At 37.4% G+C, this 14,601-nt stretch overlaps 1 protein-coding gene across 1 annotated transcript in view; it reads left to right on the top strand.

Moving 5' to 3' along the window:
• Window positions 1–14,601, top strand: part of elfn1a (extracellular leucine-rich repeat and fibronectin type III domain containing 1a) — a 137,210-nt gene that overhangs the window by 73,976 nt on the left and 48,633 nt on the right. Inside the window, exon 2 of the mRNA XM_067428982.1 lies at window positions 3,972–4,035. The gene's annotated coding sequence lies outside the window, so the exon portion shown is untranslated. The remainder of the gene's footprint in view (window positions 1–3,971; window positions 4,036–14,601) is intronic.

Genomic DNA, 14,601 nt, shown 5'->3' with positions numbered 1-14,601 from the left:
GCAAACTGAATGTAATGGGTCTCATTCACTAATAATTGGGTTTTTTAACATTTTCATGCAAAGGTGAGCTTCTCATGAAAAATCTCCATCTAATTCACAAAAATGTGCATATGCACAAAACCAGTCTATAGATTTTATACAGACCCAGATTACAGACCTCTAATTAGCCAGCTTTACATATGCGTATATTTGATGCTTTATTCAGAGAAAGATCGCTATAATGCAGCTTGTCTTACTCTTTAACTGTATGATGAAATATATTTAAGATTAAATTAAACTGTATTATTTATTAATTTCTATAATATATTTTAAATATAATATAGTTAATACTAATATACTAATTATAGTTGAGCTAATTTGAAATAAAAATGTTCTAGACTGTTTTAATTTGTAAAGTGAGCAGGATATATTAAAATGTAGCGCATGGATTGGGCAGCCATGTATCATGATCCTAATTGGGGCAGCCGGTTTTGGAGCCCTCCCCAGCTCTACAGCGCCCCATAGTTTTAAGTGTAAATCTGTGGTGAAAAAGGGAACTGCAGCGCTCTCTAAGAGCCATTGGGGCAGATTTCTAGCTTTTTTACATTACCTTACGTAAACCTTGCTCCAGACCAAGAGGATATTCTATGTCAGCATCAGGTCAGTAACTAGTTGGCACGTCTGTCCTTTTTTATGTGGAGTAGCGCATCAATTTAATGAAAGTATAAACCCTTTATTTTAAACATGCTCAAAGCCTTTATATAGCCCAGTTCTGTTGCGTTTTTTTATGTTTCTTCTGAGAATAGACATGACTTTGGTTTTCCTCACTGGAATTCCTAAACGACAAGGAGTTGTCTAAAACAACATTCAGACACAACAAACACTACATTAAGGCAATTCTAAGATGCCATTCGGCATTTGTTGTGTATACTAAAATCTGTCAATCATCATTAGAACACCACCCTCAGTGCAAGTAATGCAAGGATATTCGAATTCTGCCAAAAGTGTCTGATGAGATTAGAATATAAAGCTTGCACAATTGTTATGCAGAATCTGCCCTATACCTACATTTACGGCCAGGATTTAATTTTTTAACATTTAATACAAAAGTGCACTTCTTTCAATAGCTACGCATCATATTTTTTTTTTGGTCTCATGATGTCATTCAGACTGACATCATACTAATAATTAATTTATTATTGTTATCCTGAATCAAAGCACTTGCTATAATCTTCTCAGTACAACAGGGTGAAAACTGTGTATTGCAAATTACAAAAGGGCTCATATATACCATTTAAAAATGCCAACTCAACCACTTCATCAAAAAGAGACATCAAAGACATCCACAGTCGGTCAGCACCTTCTAGTCCGATTTCACTCTGCTGTTGTGGAAAGGATTCTGGGATTGTCCACCAGTGTGTGGTAAGGCATTGCTGACTTCCTACCAACAACAACGAAGAAAAAAGAATGAACACATCGTCACTAAAGCCTGAAAGGTCACAGGTACAGATCTCCCCCCAGCTGAATCCAATGAACTTCTAACACACCGCCACACATACTAAAAAGACCCATCTGACCCAGAACATAACTGGTTTCAGCTGCTCCGCTCAGGCAGATGCCAGAGTCTACTAACAGGTCACACGTTCTGATTAAAAACAGCTTCTATCTGAATTTATTAAAATGACCTGTTCAAAAGATTATGAACCATTGATTCTTAATACTGTGTGTCTTCTTCAGTTTTCCAGCATCTTTTGCATATTTGAACCCTTTCCAGCAGTCACAGTATGATTTTGAGATCCATCTTTTCAGGACAACTGAGGGACTCAAACTATTAAAAAAAGGTTCAAACATTCACTGATGCACAAGAAGGAGATATATCATGTAGCATTATGTTTCCCCTAACAGTTAACCCAGCTGGATCTCATGAAAAATGTGTATAAATAGTACGATTGTGCAATGTCGTGGAATGTATACGCCAAAACTCATTTTGGCGTGCATATGATACGCTGTTTATCGCGTGCATATGATACGCACTTTATGGCGTATTATACATAAGAACCCCCCACCCTACCACCCTAAGAGAGCGTGTCATATACACGCCATAAAGTGCGTATCATATGCACGCGAAAAACAGCGTATCATATGCATGCCAAAATAAGTTTTGGCATATACATTCCACGACATTGCACACTCGTACTATTTATACGGGGCGGCAGTGGCTCAGTGGTTCATGTAGGTTGTCTACAAACCAGAAGGTTGGTGGTTTGATCCCCGGTTCCACCTGACCAAGTGTCGAAGTGTCCATGAGCAAGACACCTAACCCCAGCTGCTCCCGACGAGCTGGATGGCGCTGACATCGCCGTCGGTGAATGTGAGGCAAAATGTAAAGCGCTTTGGATAAAGCGCTATATAAATGCAGTCCATTTCCATTTTACCATTTACCATACGCATTTATGTGTAATCGGGTTGGTTAACCAAATGTTAATTTAAGAGATAATGTTTGCATGAATACTCTCCAAGACAGATATTTTAAAGTACTGTAATTCTGTGTACATGTGTAAATTTGGATTGTGCCTTGTCGAGACCTCTTTGCGCATGCTTCGGATCTGTCAGTCAGCGGGAGTAAGTCAAAGGAAAAATACAAAAATGTACAGACTTTTGCTTTTTGGAGCACTGATCACTAGACAAAGGCTTGATAACCGATTGTTGTGGAAACCTCAAAATCTGCATTTTTCACTTGTTTTGTCTGAAGCTTGAAATTAGCTACCCTTTTTAAAAAAAAAAAAAAAAAAATATATATATATATATATATATATATATATATATATATATATATATATATATATATATATATATATATATTTCTCTCTCTCTCTCTCTCTCTCTCTCTCTCTCTCTCTCTCTCTCTCTCTCTCTCTCTCTCTATATATATATATATATATTGCAGTTTTTTTATATAGTATAAATAATTTATCCGTTCACATCATTGATGCGATTTTTTAATTCAAGTGTCCTTGTACTTTTTAATCAAAATAACTTCCCCTCTCTCTTGTATTGATCTCTTTTCCAATTTGTTTATTAGAGTAAGGGTGGGAAAACCTGTCAATCATATGACATCACAGCAATAGCAAACCACAACCATCCAATCAATTTCCATGGATAAAATCAAGCCCCACCCTACATTTTGTATCATTCAAGAAGATGTTTCACTTGAATATAGTATGTCATTTTAGGAAAGAAAAGACTATCGCAATTTCTGTTTCATGCCAACTTTCATTTAATATTTGTCAGCTTTGCCGAACATCCTTTGTAATAGTTTTAGTTAACAATAACAACACCTAGAAACACATACTTGCACATTAGCAGGCTGTCTCTTGTAGGTCTTAAAGCTATACCTATTGCACTACTTGTGCACAGGCTTCTCATACTGTCACGTATGTTCAAAAGTAATTCCTGTCGAAATCTATTCCACAGTTCATTGTCTTTATATTGGAATTTTAACATTGCTATGCCGCACATTCATTAGCACTCTGGGTGGATGTGCAAAGAGCTCACAGAAAAAAGATGTACTGAATTAATGGAGTGTTAATAATCGCTAACTCATTAGTGTCATCTTATTTGCATAGCATATCATTGCATCTTTTGAGAAGTGAATATTAATTTCTAAAGGCATGAAGTATTGCAGGATATAAATAGAGGAATTATCCATGGGTAAGCCACTCATCATGAAAGACTGAAAAGAGCTGCTATGTAATGTTATTTGTCTCATGTGCTTCTTTTTAGGCAAGTCATGAGAGGTAGAGCTAATAGGCTGGGATTTGCATGGCTGCTTGATTATTATTATTAATTAATACATTTTTTTTGTCAGTTTATACATTAGTAAAGAGCTTTGCAGATTGAAAGTCCATCTCACATTTTGCATTTTTGTTTCGATGTCTAAATTCGAATGCATAAAGTGATGTATTTTTTTGTCTCTCTTTTATGTCCTACAGAGACAGGCCAGCTACTGATGGTGGATCCCAGACATGCATGTGATCACTAGACAGTTTAACCGGGGTAAGTCTTTTTTGGAATGGCTCCATGACCTGAATAGTGGCACGACGAGAGCCTGCTCTAAAGCCCTAGTGTCCTCCTCTCTGATTGGATCTGCCCCTTTTCAAATCAGCACTGTGAGCTTTAAGACTTCACATTCAGTTTTTGCGCCGATACCTGTAGAGGCTTTTCAGCTTTCATTTACGTTGAATGATGTGCTGAGTAATTAATCTAATCAACTGCATTCATCAGTGTTTGCATAGAAAAAAAATCTAAGTCTAAAGGCCATTACAAGAACAGCGAAGAACAGCTATTGTGGCATTGGTCTGAAATTTTAGGTGGGTGTGGTTATTGCGGAGAAACGGAAATGTCCGGCACATGCTTTTCTCGTGAAGTATGCAATTTACTGGCCAGAACGAACTTTGTTCTTGCACCTCGAGAAAACATTTCAAGATATTACATTATTGTGGTAGATGATTACATTATTGTGGTGCATTTAATATCAAATTATAAAAATGGGCTTTTTGTGTCAATCTGATGATCTTTTATTTCCTTATCAATGCCCAGACTATAAACCCAAATACGTTGGCAGAACTCCATTTGAGGCAATCAGTTAGCACTTGCTAAATGAGGACAGCAATATGATACATTTAAAAAAATAGACAGTTTCAATGGCAACAACATAAAAAAATGTTCCTGTGCGTGCGTGCCTTTGTGGCCCAAGCTTAATGTCCAGTAAGCATCTGCAAAGAATCAATAACAACAGATGCTGCATCATCTGTTTCATTTAAATTGTGCAGCACTATCTTAATTGTATATTTTTTATTGTTTATTATAAATAATCTCCTATTTCTGTCTACAATAGGGTAGAGATGGGTCACCATGATGGTAACCCCCCCCCCCCCCAGAAAAAAAAAAAAACATAACAGAAACTCTTCTAAACTAGCATAACAAAACATTAAACACTACTGCATTTTCCACTTAATGTTAATCTTGAAAAAAAAAGAAAAAAAAACATAAAAGTTTTGGCATTTGCTGTCCCTTTTGAGTGTCATGGCAAAGCATGCTGGGAAATAAAAATCTCAGCACAATTTTGATTAAATTTAACTTAATCTAAAATAAACTAATTCATAAAACTCAAAACAATGTGTCAGTTTTGAGAACCCAAAAGAAAAAAAATAAGTTCTACATACTTCATTTGATTTAACTAATTAGTTTAATTTGAGTTGGCTCTACTCAAACCGATTAATTATTTTGAGTGTAAAGGGTTCACAGTGCAGCTAACTAACAAAAATGTTCTAAGAACATTTTCCCAACATTCCCATTAAGTTATAAAATCATTAGATGTTCTCTGAACATTAAAAATGTCCCATTTTTAAATCTTTTAAAAACAGTTTCCTGGTTATGTGAATGTTAAGGGAACATTCCCTTTCATATTTTTCAAACATTATGGGAACATTACTTTTTAATCTGAAATTCTGAAACAGGTAGTAACATAAAAAGAACATTTAAGGTAATAATGCTACCTTAAAGGGATAGTTCACCCCAAATAAAAATTACCCCATGATTTATCTATCCTTTATAATGGATGGATACTCTTTTGTGGGCTTCAAATTTTGGGCTGCCATTCCCTGCCATGATAAAGGTTGGATTAGCCAGGACATTTTTTATTCCGATTGTATTCATCTGAAAGAAGAATATTATATACAATGGCTTGAGGGTGAGTAAATCATAGACTAGTTTTTATTTTTGGGTGAACAATTCTTTAACAATATATAAATATTGTTTCGTGCTAACTTTTTGTAACTTTGTTAACATTATGGGAAGAACATTTGTTCATAACTTTGAGAGAACCTTAATACAGCATTATTTAATTTAAAGTTCTAAAAAACATTCTCATTTAGACATCCCTGTTCACACAGAATAAGTTCATGCATTCCTTCACTATTTTTTTAATACTGTAGTTTGCCTTTTCATAAATTCTCGATGTTTTTTAGTGTAATGGACCACTCTGATGCTGTGTCACGATACATTTAGTTCAGGTTTGAAAAACGTGTCTCGAGACCCCTGCATTCTGTTTAGTTATTTTCTGTTGCTCCTTTACATTTTATAATACATTATAATTATAATACTTTACATTAATGTGTTGAATTGGCAAAAGTAGTAATATAATTTATTTAGACTGGTTGAAGAACAAGAATTATAATGATTTTTTACAAGCCCTCCCTTAGATTCAGTCACAGACTGGTCAAATGTTTCAAAAAAAAAAAAAAAAAAAAAAAAATATATATATATATATATAGAGATATATATATATACACGTGGATATGTGTCATGTTTAAAAATGCAATATTTTTCTAAAGATAAAGGCTTGATCACTGGGCTTTTCAGTGCCTGGAAATAAAAAATATAACAAAAGTGAGTGAAAAATAATGCTGTTTTCATACGTTTAAATCATCTTTGTCAGTTAGACTTTAATTATCATCACAGTCTGGATCTACAGCTGACAGCCTCTGCCCTCTTCTAGAGATCGATGACGTGGACATCTACAGAAACCATTATGACAACTTAATTTAAGTAAGAATGGGCCAATCCTTTGATGTGTCCTTATAAATCACATTAAGTGGCAAATATGGAAGAGCTTTAATATTTGATCATAGTGAATGGCCAAGGCAGTTTAATTTGCTTAGTTCTTATGGTTATTCTTCTAGACACCATGCACTAGCACCATTTCGCCTCCGAGGCTATTCTCTGACAGCAGCAGCCACGTGTGTTTACTTTTTGCACGAATCTGTCTGTTGAGTCTTGGTGCATTCATTCTAGTTCACACTGGCTGATGCAACCCAGACTGTCAGTGGGGCAATGCCAAAGAGATTAGATGCTGCTTTACTCGGCTTGTCTTCACAGGGAAGAGAACTGGGCTTAGATAATCCTCAAAATATGCACCAATTCATTGAAATCCATGCATTCTCTTTGCTGATTATCATTTGTAGGGAAGACAAAACCTGTAAATGAATGAGAACAGTACTTTTACAAAGAATAGTTCCGTACCGTTCCGGTTCCAGTTAAGGTTGACATCATTCATCCGACAGATGTCGGAAATTGTGTTTTTGCCGTCATAAATTCTCAAATGCTGTTGCTTGAGATTGAAGGTGAAGTAGTTTCTGTAACACTAGTGGCATCTAATGGAACTACAAAACAGAATATTTTGCAAACACTACTTTGGTGTGTCACGCTTCCCCCAAGCTCTCACAGGTACTTCTGAAGGCAAGTCTCAACATGTAAAATTAGCTACTTTCAATAAAATGTCCAACATATTATATAAACTGTACATATATACAAATAATATACAATTATTTTAATCTGTGTTTCTTTGGGTCATGAGTAAATGAATTTAGTAGACTAACTCCAACACATAGAGTGATTGCAAACACCGTGCTTTCATTAAACATATCTACAACTGGGACATTTTTTGACATGACCACAGCTATTTGAGGGTGTCTACACTAGACACAAGTCCGTTTTACACAGCAATCACGTTAAATTACCGTAAAATTACTGGTACTGGTAATTTTACGGTAATTTAACGTAAAAAGCCAGAACGGAGTTGCTCAGGTGAACAGTATATTTGTGTATACACAAATATACTGTTCACATGAGCAACTCCGTTCTGGCTTTTTACCGTTAAGAGACCATTCATACAGCAAAATCATCAAAATACTGGTAAATTCAGTGATGTCAATCATCAGAAATAATCTTTAAATGCTGCTTCTTCGTCTTCATTCTCATGCATGCTTGCAGTTTCACTATCTGTTCAATTTGACAACACTGACTCTTAAAACACAAGATGCGCATAGTAGTATCCATAGTAGCTGCAAGACACGCCGCAAAAGATGTCCACTTAGCGCATTACATTGAAAACTATTAAAAAGAGCCTGGAGTAATCACTTCATCTCCATAAGAACTTTATGATTGGCCCAAAGCAGACTTCTTACGTGAGTGCATTCGGACTTTGAGCGTGCTCATACGGCATTCTTTGATTACACACAGCACAATACCGGTTATTTACTGGTAATGTTACAACTTCCCTTACTGGTAAATTTACTGGATTTTTTTTAAAAGAACCTGTTCACACATGATGTATGTGTGAATGTTGCTATTATAAAACAGAACCTTTGTCTTTCTGAATGGGTTTCTGAATGATACTGTGACATTATTATGCCCCGCGGTCTAGGGGAAGGAAACAAGCACGCTAACCAGGCATAATAAAAAGAAAATGGGTTGTGGTTTGGAATCCCAGCACCGAATCACTCCGGTCAATAATCAAACATATACAACCAACTATAAGTAAATATAAATTTATTAAGTAATCGTACATAAGAGGGCGAGCATCTCGTCAGGGTGTCCAAAGGCTAAAATAACAACCAAAAACCTAAAAAGAAACAGATAAACTAAATAACCTAATGGAAGCAAAAATAAAAAAACAACATTTAACTAACCTAACTGCCTAACATAAACAGAACACAAACAAGTTTCAAAATAAATAGTAGGACACCCCTACGCTCTGGTGATGGTTTCGTTTACATGCCCAAACATCAAACAGAACAGTTAAACATTGATCATCAGCTGGAGGAGGGATCCAGGAGCTCTCAACCCGTTCGCGGCCGAACCAACAATGAGCTCCTCGTCGAATGCGGACGCCGTCCTTTTATCATCCACGCCTCAGCTGGATGACCAATAGCAATCATCCACCCAATCACTGGTAAACCTATCGGAGCAAGGATAGAGAAGAGGAAAGGAGAGAAAGAAAACACGGCACGGCAATACAAGTGCAAGACACGGGTCGCAACAATAATGTATTGAAATCACATAGCACTTTTTGCCCTGTTCGCTTTGACATGTTCATATCTTGTTTAATCTTTGATGTTCTAAATGCAGTACATTTTTGCACTTCTGTGCTCCAAACTGAAATTTGTAATATTTTCCCATTTAACGTGTCAGTCATGGTCCCAGACTGGCTAAACACCATCTGGCTCTGCATGCTACAATAGTCACACCACCAACTTTCGCAATAGGTTAAGCTGTAACGGCATTGAGTGATCTGAGTGGACCACTCTCACTGTTTTGATGGTGCCTCTGGGGCTCAATGTTTACACTTTTGGGGGAGATAAACCCATGAATGGCATACTAATATCAAAATATGATTATATATATATATATATATATATATATATATATATATATATATATATATATATATACTCCTGGGTAACCTAAATGTTGAGGAGTTAGTGAATACATATTTCCATGGATGTACTGCACAAGTAGAACTCTAACTGTGTTGAATTCACTCCCGTATTTTCACACATGCAAAACTTAGAGGAAAAAGCTAAAGTAAACGTCATCAAACGTTCAAATCTCACTTTGAAGGAGAATTTGGCCAGTGAACAAATTTCCAATTCGGATTTGCAATCGACAGAAACGACAAGTCTTTCTGGGATACTTCAGAATCAGAGGACTAGACTGTCTGATGGGAGAGAGCCTTTAGAGGTTGCATTGTTAAGTCAGACAGCTTGATTTGACTGACAGTTTTCCCTTATAATTCAAGGCATTTGTGAGGGGAATTTCTGAGGCAGATATTCACCATGTACTGTCTGCCTGGAATCCTGTTTATAGAGCCCCATGCAGGTTGACTCCAAATATTGTCATTCATATTGTCTAGGGTTGAAAATGAATGATTTGGTAATGTATTAAATAATTTATGAATTCTAGTCCTACAAACAATTTAAATTGAACAATATTATCTGGCATTGGGACACATTAGCTCCCCTGGAAACCATTAAGCTTCTGAATCATGCATGGGCTGCTATAAGGATGTCTTGTAGACTGGGCTGCCTCCTCTTCCTAAACAAAAGGATTCTATTTCTTGCCAATCCAAATGCACAAGGGAATCATCATTATAATGTTATTATAATGTAGTATCAAACACCTACCCACCTATCTACTTCCTGTCTGTCTTTCTACCAAAACCAGAACAACATTTCTGAAAAAACAAAGAGGCAACATGATTTTGTGACATAAAAAATTCAATAAAGAAAGTTAATATTCAGATACTTCTGATTTTAGACACAATAGATGACCTGTAAAAAAACTATGCAGGGACTTAATGGGTCATTATTATTGCAGTGGTGCTATACATCACCTTAACCGTCCCAAAGAACTGCTGAAGAACCACACGGGGTTTAACCCATATTTTGATTACTGAAAATCAGGACTCTTGGCTCGGCAATGAGATATTTAAATGATACTTGAAGTTTACTCAAAGATGCCTTATTAATTTCAATACATTTAAAGTAGGCCCCCTCTGTATGGAACAGAAATTGTTATCTATAACCAAAATGTCCAGGGAAAACAGGACGTTTGGTCACCCTAGTTTACCAGGTTCTTTATATGGTAGCTGTGCTACTGTTATTAGCACCTCAACCACCCCCAAAGAACCACTGAAGAACTGCTGAAAAACCTATTTGTGTGTGTGTGTGTGTGTGTGTGTGTGTGTAGTATAGAGTTTTGTTACTTGATGTTTCATTATTTTTAAGCAAACCAGCTGAATGAATGATTCAGTAATTTAATCAAAAAGATTGATTATTGATTAATGATTCAATGACTGTTTCTAGCATTTTTGTATGAATCAGTAGACTGGATAAACCCAGCCTGATCTGCCGGCGATTTTATTTCGCCCTGCAACTCAGTCTGGAAACCTGTACAATCATTTCTACTGCTTCTGTTACACTTTTGCGGGAAACAATCACGGACTGGCTTATCCACCTGGCGCGATATTGGCAGCTGTAACCCGATGACAGATAGAGAAGCGATGGGTGGTTGCCTGTTGTGGTCTGATTGGTTGAAGGACTATCCAATTGCATACAGAGTAATTTGAATAATGCTTGTTTATCACACCTCTTGTGCAGTAGAAAATAAAGAGCTGACTCCCCAGACCAATGTTCAATCGTAAATTGAGCTTGATCAGGTGATAGCCAGACAAATGTATCAGCAGATGAATGATTCACATCCCTCATTTATGAAGATACCCGTGTAACCTGCAGAAAGAATCACTAAAAAATCCCCACCACTAATGCATAGACTGACAATTTGTTACATTGCTTGGTAACTGCCCACACACTACAGTTATCCTAATGAACCATATTACTTGGGGGATGAGTCGTTTATTCAGATTTTGAGGACGATTTAGTGAACATTGATGCCTTTTTCATGTTGCTGTTGCTGCAATAATCCACTTAAAGGCAAGGCCAGGTGCTACTGTGATTTTTACCATGGCTAAGGGGCATCACATCATGCCTCAAAACACCCTGTGGTAAAATCACTGTAACACACGGCCCCTTGTGGCTTATTGCTTTATTAGACATCTCCTCTAAAGCTTTCTTGCTCTCAAGATGCATTTCTCCTGAGTAATTCAGAACCCCATTATTCATCAATATTCTTTCTTGCCTCTTGGGTCCTCGCTCACTCTCACTTTCTCATCAAGTAGGCGAAACTCCAGATTGTTTTACATCATATATTCTACTTTCTATGCACAATACTGTTTTTGGTGTGGAACGGCATGGAACATAAAGAGTGTTTGAATGTTGTGTGACTTTTTAAAACCCCTGAAGCCTAACATCTCCAGAATAGGTAAATATATTTCCGTTGTGCTGCTAATGTTATTCATCTCGACGAATCAGTCGGTCGCATTTCTTAAATGTCATCATTTTTATTTCCAGCTGAGAAGAGGCATCCCTCCCACAGCCGTGGCCATTAGCTCTGCCATACAATCATTTCATCTATATGGGGCATGAAAAAGAGGTACAACGTGCTGCATCAGCTTAAAGCAATTGTTCATCTCTAATGACTTACATTTAGAAAACTCTGCAATGCTAGCTGAAAGCAGAGAGGATTAATAAAAGCCAAATGCATCTCCAAAACTGGCACGGACGTGATAGCTCATCATCTTGCATGCAATTGCAACGTCTTCCACTGCACAGAGACTATTTGAAACAAGTCTCCCAATAAACTCCTATAATGGGAGGTGAACTGTAATGTATTTTTTTGTATAACAAACTAGCCACTATAGTGCATAAAAGTAGTTCAAAATGGTAAAAGTATAGGCAACTTGTTATTATAGTATATGATATAATAATGAATAAACAATTCATACCTTTTACTTCAATAAACTATACTAGACACTTAGAATTAAAATTCCTCTTTAAAAATACAAGTATTTACTTCATATTGTAAATTAACCAAAATATACTTTTCTGTAATTATTAACTTTTTTATGCAGAGTGGCTGCATAATAAGACTTATATGATCACATATATCATGCATTATATAAAAAGTTTGTTATTTTCCTCACACTAAAAGAGAATCCCCGATACAAAATAACTGTGACTACTGCTATATCTAGAGGACGCATGAGTGTATTAACAGAGGTCACTAAGGTATAGCAATGACCTTGTTATTTATTTCAGGTGCCTTGGTAAAATAAACTAATGCATCCTCCCTCCTTTACTAAGTGCATCAATCCTTTTCACCTGCAAAAGAGAGCGAGAGAGAGCGAGAGAGAGAGAGAAGGAGAGAGAGAGAGAAGGAGAGAGAGAGAGAAGGAGAGATTGAAATGGTTTTGAAAGGATTTGTCCATCATCATGTGGGAAACACAGCCACCATGCTTTACTGTTGAGTGTCTAATGACTTGATCCTCAGACTTTATTTGAACGGATTACTGTAGTAGATCTGAGATCAGCCTTTAAACTTTATTTATTTTGATTTTTGGGGGGGCTTTACAAAAGCCTTTATTAAATGCCCACAGTTTAGAGTTGATAACAAAGAAAAGCTATGATTTAACTGCTATTACATTGCATTCAGAAATTAATAACACACTTTGCAGAAAGGGAAGTCATCCATTGTGGAGTCCGGAGCTCTCACGTGGGCTGGTTCCCCGGCAACAGCCATTTCCAAAAGGTCCAAATGAACAGTGCACCGGCAGAAGAGCTAGAGGCATGACATGGCCAAGCAGACATATTAGGTTTTTTTTACAAGTCAAAATACAGCCCTGGACAAACCACGGATTCATGTACACACAATATTAAGAAACATTGTTATAAAAGCTTTGCTTAATGGGACAATTTAATATAATTCCTAATAATCATATGTACATCCGTTTACATGTCACTGAAAGTTGTGTTCCGTAACACTATCTGTTAGAAATAAATAAATCTTATTCACATTTTTTTTTATTTTTTTTTATTAACATATTGACAGCATCTAAAACCATTAATAAGAATTAATAAGTTGATTTTATTGTATTTAATCAGTCGTCATATTTATTTAATGCATGCAACAAATTCTTTCACTCTATTTTCTAATTTCTGGGGCTCTATTCAGCTTGTTTTGAAAGATTTATTCAATATAGCAATATTCAACACTTCTTCAGCCGATGTTGGTGTGAGGGCACAGTTGCGGGTCGTGTGGTATTGCACTGTCTCTCTGTGTTGTTTGTAAGAGCAAACACAAAGGCTGGTATCACAGCTGGTTCGGTGCGCTGGTGGAGAGTGCTGAAAAGCCGTTCTTACGGCTGGTGAGAGCGCCTTTGTGAGAGACTATGATGCCGTGGCCGTTCCCTTGTGTGATTCAGAACCAAGCAGAGCAGTCCTTCTAAAAGAGCTACACAGATAGAGCTTGCATCTTTTTCAAGATAACTTTTTACCTGTGCGTTAATGGATACGGTAGTTACCTGGCACCTAGGGATGGTCACGAGCGTTGTATCGCGTGTCTAGGCGTTCAAACTGATGCTGATGTTTGTCATACACCCACTATGGGAAGATAACCATCGCAGAGTTGCAGCCATAAGGGGTGGAGTTCCTGTGCCTCTGCCTAGATCTAATCCTCTACAGAGGGTTAATTCTGGCAGTAGCGCAAATGATCTGAAGGTGACGGTGAGTCCGCTACCCCTAGGAAATCCTCACTCCTCCCACACTTTGCAGCCAGTAGAGCGGACCCAGAGATGATGACCATGCTTTCCTGGACCACCTAGAGATGATTGTTTCTCAGGCTGGCCCGTGCTGGTTCTCAGTGCCCCTCTCCAGTTCCTTTCTAGTGCATGAGGAGCTTATTAGGTTGTGGACTGCACCTTTTACTGCCCAGAACCGACCCAGTGGTTCCTCTTCCCTTGTTTCCCTGGATGCAGAGCAATAAAGGGGTATATGCAGGTTTCTACCATGGAACGGGCCGTTTCTCCACCTCTAGGGGGAACCATGTCTCCCCTCATGGGCCTGTAGGTACTCGTCGGATCTAATCGGCAAGGCCTACCAGGCTTGTGGGGATGCTGCCTCCGCCTTAGATGCTATGGTGTTTTTGTAAGTTCATCAGGCCCAGGCACTGATGAGCTTGCACTAGGGTGGCCATGATCAAGTGCTGAGGACCACAACGGATCACACGGTTCATGCGGCAAGGGCCAGGGACACCCACTGTGTCTTCGCTTTGCATTAGAGGGTCGAGTATATCAGTACAACGTCCTATCCTTCTGTCCATGTCCCC

The sequence above is a fragment of the Pseudorasbora parva genome, chromosome 2 (assembly GCF_024679245.1).
Source record: "Pseudorasbora parva isolate DD20220531a chromosome 2, ASM2467924v1, whole genome shotgun sequence".
In the NCBI taxonomy this organism is placed as follows: Eukaryota; Metazoa; Chordata; class Actinopteri; order Cypriniformes; family Gobionidae; genus Pseudorasbora; species Pseudorasbora parva.
Note: the sequence above shows the minus strand (reverse complement) of the source record. Positions and strands in the feature narration are given on the sequence as shown.